The sequence below is a fragment of the Triturus cristatus genome, chromosome 7 (assembly GCF_964204655.1).
Source record: "Triturus cristatus chromosome 7, aTriCri1.1, whole genome shotgun sequence".
Taxonomy (NCBI): Eukaryota; Metazoa; Chordata; class Amphibia; order Caudata; family Salamandridae; genus Triturus; species Triturus cristatus.
Genome location: NC_140590.1, coordinates 325,369,609 through 325,375,852, shown reverse-complemented (window position 1 = coordinate 325,375,852; position 6,244 = coordinate 325,369,609).

Here is a 6,244-nt window from a genome sequence, read left to right as displayed (position 1 = left end):
GGGAGCTTCGAGGAGCCTCGCGAGAAAAAGCTCCAGAAAAGTTTCTAAGCGTGGAGGTAGAAACTGGGACCAGGACCTTCCGGAAGCTGTAGCCGCTCAGGGCTCCATCGCGCCCGGCCTGATACTTTTACTTTGGTCCGGTCTATCGCGAGCAGGTATCACAATATGGTGCTATAATCTTCTAAGTGCTATATTTTATAAAATCTTTGAAAATTCATATCTCCGGTTCCCTACATTGGATTTTTGTCATTTTGGTGTCATTTCAAAGATAAAAATATTTCCTATTTTAATAAATTGGTGTTGGATTTTTATTGTGTGTTGTGTCTTAATTATTTAGTGAAATGGTGTTTTTCACTGCTTTACATACCTGTCTTTGAGGTTCAGTCTGTCTGCTCGCAGCCACGTTACCAAAGGGTTGAGCATAGGAATAATTTTCTAAGACCTATACTGAGTCCTATTATGTGTTATTGGCCTTATTGCCAGTGGCAGACCTACATTTGCCCCTACCAATAACCCACTTTCCAACAGTGGTGTTGTAGGGTGCTCCATAGAAAGGAGCTGCTCTCCACATAAACTTGGGAACTACCCAGAGTTTTCTGCTTCCTTTTTTACATAATTTATGTGGCATTCTAAGCCTGAAAGGGTATTGTCTTGACTTAACTTAAACTGAATGCCCCCTTGTGTCTGGGCAAAGCTATACCTCTCTGAAGAGCTCAAACTAGAGTGAAACACATGTGTCAGAGGTTGCATTTATTCATTGCAGGTTGGCTTGGATGGTATTTTACCAATCCAAAGCTGTAATACTGTGCCTGTAGGGGTAAAAGGCTTTTGTTATTTTTCAGCTTGGCATAGATTGCACTTACTGATCATGTGCTTAAAGACTTTGCTGTAATAATGAGGCCTGTGAGGAATTGGCGGGGTTTGATTCCATGGAATTACAGAGTGCAGAGGAGGCATGCTAAGGAGCCAGAAACAGGCATGCTGTGACAGTAAAAAGTAAAAACATGCAGGCTTGTTCTGCACTCAACTTCTTGAGCTGATCCACCTCCTGCCGGATGTTCTCTTACTCTCGTTCCAGCCAACACGTGCCTGGGATAGAGGCTCCACTGCGTCCTTTTCCAGCAACATTCATTCTCTTCACTCGCAACACTGCATCCTTTCCTTTCTTTTTACTCTTCTATCTCTTCCTACGTCATTTCGTGCCCGTGCTGGGGGTTGTCGAAAAGATCTGAATTTCCTATGAGTATATTGTTGATGCTTTGTTTTTTTAGCCTTGCACGTGTCTGGCATCTTACACTATTGTTGTATGGACATCACGCTGACACCGTCTTGCAAGACTAGCACACTACCTAAATGCCTTTCCTTTTTCTTTTAAACAAGGCCTGGATTTCTTTCTAATACTGATTTGGGCAGAAACAGAGCTTCCACCTGAATCATTATCACAACTAAGGGACCGATTCCGATCCGGGTCGGAAGGGCACCGAACGCGATCCGGCCGGAAAAACTACGAGCCGTACACGTGTTTTCCGCCTGACTTGTACAGCTGTACGAGTGAGCAAGTACTATGAGAGCTACGTCAAATTCACCGACCGAGTCATTTCCGTGTCTGAATTGCTCCGTACATCTCGCGTACCCACGGCAGGGGGCGCCCTTGCACAAGACGTACCTATTCAGTCAAAGGGAGCCCATATACGCGTCGTACGACCGGCTCCCATTGACTTCTATGGGAGCCCGACCGAACCGAGTCCGGCAGCATACGGCCGCATCGTACTTACTCAGTCGGACTGCAGGACTCCGGCTCGGTCGGAAAACACTCCGGATCCGGCTCGGTCAGAGTGCTTTCCAACCCGGATCGGAATCGCCACCTAATTAGTAATACCACGTGTTCTATTCCTGCAGTGGATTTTCCGAAGACAGGTTTTACCAGGTAAACCGTCAGAATATGTGCATAGAAAACAGTTAGGAATTCAGAATGCTCAGTTCATTCAGTGTGGTAGCACCAGTTTCCCCTGCAACTCCTGCAACTCCCCATTCCGCAGAAAGAGCTTGGCACTGCACATTGTACATCACCCCCAAAAACATCATTCCCAGCAGAATTTGAATCCCCAAGTGCTGTCTCACTGCATGGCTGGTGCTGCAACGCCCTAAACGAGGCCTGGTATGAACTAATGATAATAATAAGCATCAGGACAAGAACTATGGATGCCCAGATTAGAGGTATTTCATACTTTCTTTTTCTATTCGTCCATATATTTAATGAGCAGGAAGGACCCTGTCTCACCCCTGTGCCTGAACACCACACATCATTTTTCAGCCCTCTACGTTGGCCTTAGAGCCTGACCCCACTTCTCTTCTTCACCCAGCAGTATTTACTGCTGAGGACAAGGAAAAGTACACTATGCATTCCGTGTTTTGTGTGTCACAGACTCACAGACTCACCCCCCTTTTCACGCATCACCCATTTTGTGTTTATCTTTTTAGTGTTGATACACAGTGAAGAGGTTTATTTGATGAGAAAATATGAATGAAGAAAATACAGGATACCTTTGCGGTATCCCTGAGTGCTATTGTCATGTCCTTGGCCCAACATTTAGTCATTTTTAGGTCTCGCCTGAGCCAGCGCATGCACTGCACTGGCGAGACATTTAGTAAGTGCTTTTCGAAGTGCTACCAAAGGGGCCACCAGCTTGCGGTCACGCGCACAAGCGTGCGTGCCACGCTCCGCCTCTGCTGCGCATGCATCCCTTGTTTCCTTTCACTTTCGCGCAAAGCGCGGGTACCGCGAATATAGCAAAAGTAAAGAAATAGATTTTTTCTCTATTTCTTTACTTTTGCTATAATGGCGGCACCGGCGCTTTACTTTTAACATTAAAAGTAAAGTGCGGGTGCCGCGATTATAGCAAAAGTAAAGATATAGAAAAAAACATCTATTTCTTTACTTTTGCTATAATCGCGGCACCCGCGCTTCACTTTTAATGTTAACAGTAAAGCGCGGGTGCCGCGATTATAGCAAAAGTAAAGAAATAGATTTTTTTTCTATTTCTTTGCTTTTGCTATAATCGCGGCACCCGCGCTTTACTTTTAACATTAAAAGTGAAGCGCGGGTGCATTAAAAGTAAAGCGCGGGTGCCGCGATTATAGCAAAAGTAAAGAAATAGAAAAAAAAATCTATTTCTTTACTTTTGCTACTTGCTACTTACCAACATATCAATCATACTTACAGTCAGCACCACCTTGCGCACTTGTGAGCTCGTCGATGCAAGCATCGCTACTGTCTGTGGTTTCTGATAGCCACCTCTTGATGTCTGTCTAAGGCCAGTGATAGGAACCTCTAGCTTGCTGTTTCTCGTTGGGAAGAGTAGCTTCTCATGGTCTGTCTATTAGCTGTAAGAAGCGCCTCTCGCAGTCTCTCTATGACCACTAAGAGGAACGCCTTGCCATCTGCCTATGTTCTGTCAGGTGGCACTGCTCGATGTTTGTGTATCACAAGTAAGCAAAACCTCTCGCTACCTCTCTCTTGTCTGTAAGCAGCCCATCTTCCTGTTTGTCTATGACCACAAAGTGGAATCTGCAGCTAACCTTCTGCGGTCTGTAAGAGGCACCTCTTACTGTCTGTCTATGGTAGGCAGGAGGCACCTTCTGCTGTCTATGTCCTGTGAGACACATCTCGCTACCCGTCTCTGGTCTGTAAGTGGCTTCTTTTGTTGTCTGTCTTTAGTCTGTAAGAAGCACCTCACCCTGTCTGCCATTTTTATTTATTTATTTAATGTAGTTTTATATAGCACAGACTTTACCCAAAGGTGTCAGAGAGCTTTACAATAGAACCCAGTACATTACATAAGGAGAATTACACAATAACAAGTAACAAATGCATCTCTTACTGTGGGCCCACAACGGTTGGGCACCGCCCTTTGCCAGTCTATTCGTGTGTGTATGGCTGTGCTTTGCCATGCTTCACACTGCCGCCTGTGTCTGGCTGTCAGTCATTCACCCTGACCGTGCTTTGCCATGCCTCACATTGCTACCTGGGTCTAGCAGTCACTCATTCATCCCGGCCGTTCTTTCCCATGCCTTACACTGCCGCCTGTGTCTGGCTGTCAGTCATTCACCCTGACCGTGCTTTGCCATGCCTCACATTGCTACCTGGGTCTAGCAGTCACTCATTCATCCCGGCCGTTCTTTCCCATGCCTTACACTGCCGCCTGTGTCTGGCTGTCAGTCATTCACCCTGACCGTGCTTTGCCATGCCTCACATTGCTAACTGGGTCTAGCAGTCACTCATTCATCCTGGCTGTGTTTTGCCATGCCTCACACTGCCGCCTGGGTCTGGCAGTCAGTCATTCATTCTGGCCATACTTTGCCATGCCTCACATTACTACCTGGGTCTGGCAGTCACTCATTCATCCTGGCCGTGCTTTGTCATGCCTCAAACTGCTGCCTGGTTCTGGTTGTCAGTCATTTATCCTGACCATGCTTTTGCCATGCCTCACATTGCTACCTGGGTCTGGCAGTCACCCATTCATCCTGGCTGTGCTTTGCCATGCCTCACACCGCCGCCTGGGTCTGGCAGTCACTCATTCATCCTGGCCGTGCTTTGCCAATGCTCACACTGCCACCTGGGTCTGGCAGTCAAACATTCATCCTGGCCGTGCTTTCCCATGCCTCACACTGCCACCAGGGTCTGGCTGTCTGCGTTTCATCCTGACCGTGCTTTGCCATGCCTCACATTGCTTTCTGGGTCTGGAAGTCACTCATTCATTCTAGCCATGCTTTGCCATGCCTCACACTGCCACCTGGGTCTGGCAGTCACTCATTCATCCTGGCCGTGCTTTGCCATGATTCACACTGCCATCTGAGTCTGGCTGTCAGTCATTCATCCTGACCGTGCTTTGCCATGCCTCACACTGCCGCCTGGGTCTGGCAGTCACTCGTTTATCCTAACTGTGCTTTGCCATGACTCACACTGCCTCCTGGGTCTGGCAGTCACTCATTCATTCTGGCCGTGCTTTGCCATGCCTCACACTGCCGCCTGGGTCTGGCTGGCAGTCATTCATCCTGGCCATGCTTTCCCATGCCTCACACTGCCACCAGGGTCTGGCTGTCTGCGTTTCATCCTGACCGTGCTTTGCCATGCCTCACTTTGCTTTCTGGGTCTGGAAGTCACTTATTCATTCTAGCCATGCTTTACCATGCCTCACACTACCACCTGGGTCTGGCAGTCACTCATTCATCCTGGCCGTGCTTTGCCATGATTCACACTGCCGCCTGGGTCTGGCTGTCAGTCATTCATCCTGACCATGCTTTGCCATGCCTCACACTGCCGCCTGGGTCTGGCATTCACTCGTTTATCCTGGCTGTGCTCTGCCATGCCTCACACTGCCTCCCGGGTCTGGCAGTCACTCATTCATCCTGGCCGTGCTCTGCAATGCCTCACATTGCTATCTGGATCTGGCTGTCAGAAAGAACGTATTGCTGGCATCAAACCCCTGAAGGGCCCATTGGCCAAAAAGAAACCTACCTCGAGCTTGAAGAACAAGTCTTTCCTGTTCGAATTCAGGCGTCTCTTTCATTGGTTGGTTCCCTTGATAACCATTCGACAAATCAAACCAGGAAACTGGAGCAAGCTAATAGTGCGTGGATAGCTCGACGGTCCCATCAGTTTGGGCGTGGAAGCCGGGTACAGTACGTGATTCGAATTAACTTCTCTGAATATTTCCTGTTCATTATTCGGTGATAGTTTTATCCTCCTCGCTGATGGCAGAGTGATCCCAGTGCATGCTTTATCAAGGTAAACCTGTGTTTTATAGGTCGCTACTGTGTATGTATCATATTAAGGCTAGCCAAAGTAAAGAAATAGATTTTTTTTTCTATTTCTTTACTTTTGCTATAATCGCGGCACACGCGCATTACTTTTAACATTAAAAGTAAACACTTCACGTTTAATGTTAAAAGTAAAGTGCGGGTGCCGCAATTATAGCAAAAGTAAAGAAATAGAGAGGTGTGGCTCACTGGTTAGAGGCGGCAGACCCGTAAGCAGAGAATTGGCCAGGGACCAGGGTTCAATTCCTGACGCGGCAGGGTTGTGGACCAGGGTCAAAACGGACTTGATAATTCTCGCCTCGGTACCTACTCTAACCAGGAACACACTCGGCAACTCTGGGCATTAAGCTTGCCTCATCTCTACAACGGCCCCCCACAGACGCTGGGGATGCCTGGTTTCACCTTGGAGATACCCAGAAAGGGA